The sequence below is a fragment of the Arachis stenosperma genome, chromosome 4 (assembly GCF_014773155.1).
Source record: "Arachis stenosperma cultivar V10309 chromosome 4, arast.V10309.gnm1.PFL2, whole genome shotgun sequence".
Classification (NCBI taxonomy): Eukaryota; Viridiplantae; Streptophyta; class Magnoliopsida; order Fabales; family Fabaceae; genus Arachis; species Arachis stenosperma.
The window spans coordinates 72,535,104-72,537,707 of NC_080380.1; positions in this window are offsets into that span (position 1 = coordinate 72,535,104).

A 2,604-nucleotide genomic window follows, 5' to 3' on the forward strand; every position below is an offset into this window, starting at 1 on the left:
TCAGGGTTGTTACATTATTTGGGATAAGTGAGTGACGAACGGATTTTCTTGAAGGTTTAGAATTTATCTAATGGAGTCTCGTTGTAATGTATAGTTTCCAAACCAATCAATAATCCTTTCATACAAAAATATTGGATGTCACAATTAACAATTAATAATCTCCAATAAGAATTAACCGAAGTATTTGGACTCCGTGTCATCTCACAAGGAATTGCAATGAAGTGCTCAATTATTGGCTATGAAGTATGTTTTGGGGTTTTTGGAATAAGAGACATGAAAAGTAAATGATAAGGAAATTCAAATAACAAAAAGGCCTTGGCAAGGGTGGGTGGTCAAGGATCTCTATCCTAATCACTAACTACAACATGAGAAATGGCAAGGATCAACCCCATTAAGTCATCCTCTAACTAGTAAAGGAAAGTCAAATGAGCTATGTCAACCCAAGTCCATAAGTCCTAGTTCTCCACCAAATCAATTAGTGAGATCTAGTGTTGCTCCCAATCATCAACATAAGTCCTAGTTCTCCTTGGACATTAGCAACTCAAGAGTTCCTAAGTTACCTTCCCAAGGCAAGAGGAACAAAATCTACTCTAAAGTCCAACCAAGCATTTTGTCAAACACTTGGAAGGCATAAAAGGAAAGCATAATAAATGACAAGAAATAGTAAAATCTAACAACTATCAATAGCAAGGAAAATAAGATCATAACTCAAATCATCAATAAAAGAAACATCAAACATAAATGGCATTAAAAGAAAATCAAATTAAACATGAACATCCATGAACATAAAAGATCATAAAAGGTAAAATTAACATGAGGACTAAGAAAATCAAGTAGCAGGGACAAGAAATTGTAGAAGAAACAAGATGAAATCAAGAAATCATGCCTAGATCTAAGATGGATTAACCTAATCTAATTCTAGAGAGAAGAGGGAGCTTCTCTCTCTAGAAACTAACTGATGAGCGGATAATTTATACGCTTTTTGGCATTATTTTTAAGTAGTTTTTAGTAAGTTCAAGCTACTTTTTAGGGATGTTTTCATTAGTTTTTATGTTAAATTCACATTTCTGGACTTTACTATGAGTTTGTGTGTTTTTCTGTGATTTCAGGTAAATTCTGGCTGAAATTGAGGGACTTGAGCAAAACTCTGAAAAAGGCTGACAAAAGGACTGCTGATGCTGTTGGAATCTGACCTCCCTGCATTCGAAATGGATTTTCTGGAGCTACAGAACTCCAATTGGCACTCTCTCAACGGCGTTGGAAAGTAGACATCCAGGGCTTTCCAGCAATATATAATCGTCCATACTTTATTCGGAAATTGATGACGTAACTTGGCGTTGAACGCCAAGTTCATGCTGCTGTCTGGAGTTAAACGCCAGAAAAACGTCATGATCCGGAGTTGAACGCCCAAAACACGTCATAACTCGGAGTTCAACTCCAAGAGAAGCCTCAGCTCGTGGATCGATCAAGCTCAGCCCAAACATACACCAAGTGGGCCCCGGAAGTGGATTTATGCATCAATTACTTACTCATGTAAACCCTAGGAGCTAGTTTATTATAAATAGAACATTTAACTAATGTATTTGACATCTTGGGACGCATAGTTCTCAGATCATGGGGGCTGGCCATTCGGCCATGCCTGAACCTTTTACTTATGTATTTTCAACGGTGGAGTTTCTGCACACCATAGATTAAGGGTGTGGAGCTCTGCTGTACCTCAAGTATTAATGCAGTTCTATTTTCTTTTATTCAATTCTCTTTTATTCTTATTCCAAGATATTCATTCGCACCCAAGAACATGATGAATGTGATGATTAGATAACCCTCATTATCATTCTCACTTATGAATGCACGTGATTGACAACCACTTCCGTTCTACATGCAACCGAGCTTGAATATGTATCTCTTAGATTCCCCAACAGAATCTTCGTGGTATAAGCTAGATAGATGGCGGCATTTATGAGGATCCGGAAAGTCTCACCTTGTCTGTGGTATTCCGAGTAGGATCCTGGGAATCCGGAAAGTCTAACCTTGTCTGTGGTATTCCGAGTAGGATTCCGGTAATGAATGACTGTGACGTGCTTCAGACTCGCAAGTGCTGGGCGTTAGTGACAGACGCAAAAGAATCAAGGGATTCTATTCCAGTAGGAGCGGGAACCAACCAGTGATTAGCCGTCCTGTGACAGAGTGCGTGAGCGTAGTTTTCACTGCGAGGATGGGATGTAGCCATCAACCATGGGTGATGCCTCCAGACGATTAGCCATGCGAGTGACAGCCGCAGAGGACCATTTTCCCGAGAGGATTGAAAGTAGCCACCGCTGATGGTGAACCCCTATACACAGCTTGCCATGGAAAGGAGTAAGAAAGATTGAGTTGAAGCAGTAGGAAAGCAGGCGTCCTTGAGCCATGCAGCATCTCCATACGCTTATCTGAAATTCCCACCAATGAATCTGCATAAGTATTCTATCCCTTTTATTATTTCCTTTTATTATTAATTTTCGAAACCATAAATCAATATTTAATCTGCCTGACTGAGATTTACAAGGTGACCATAGCTTGCTTCATACCAACAATCTCTGTGGGATCGACCCTTACTCACGTAAG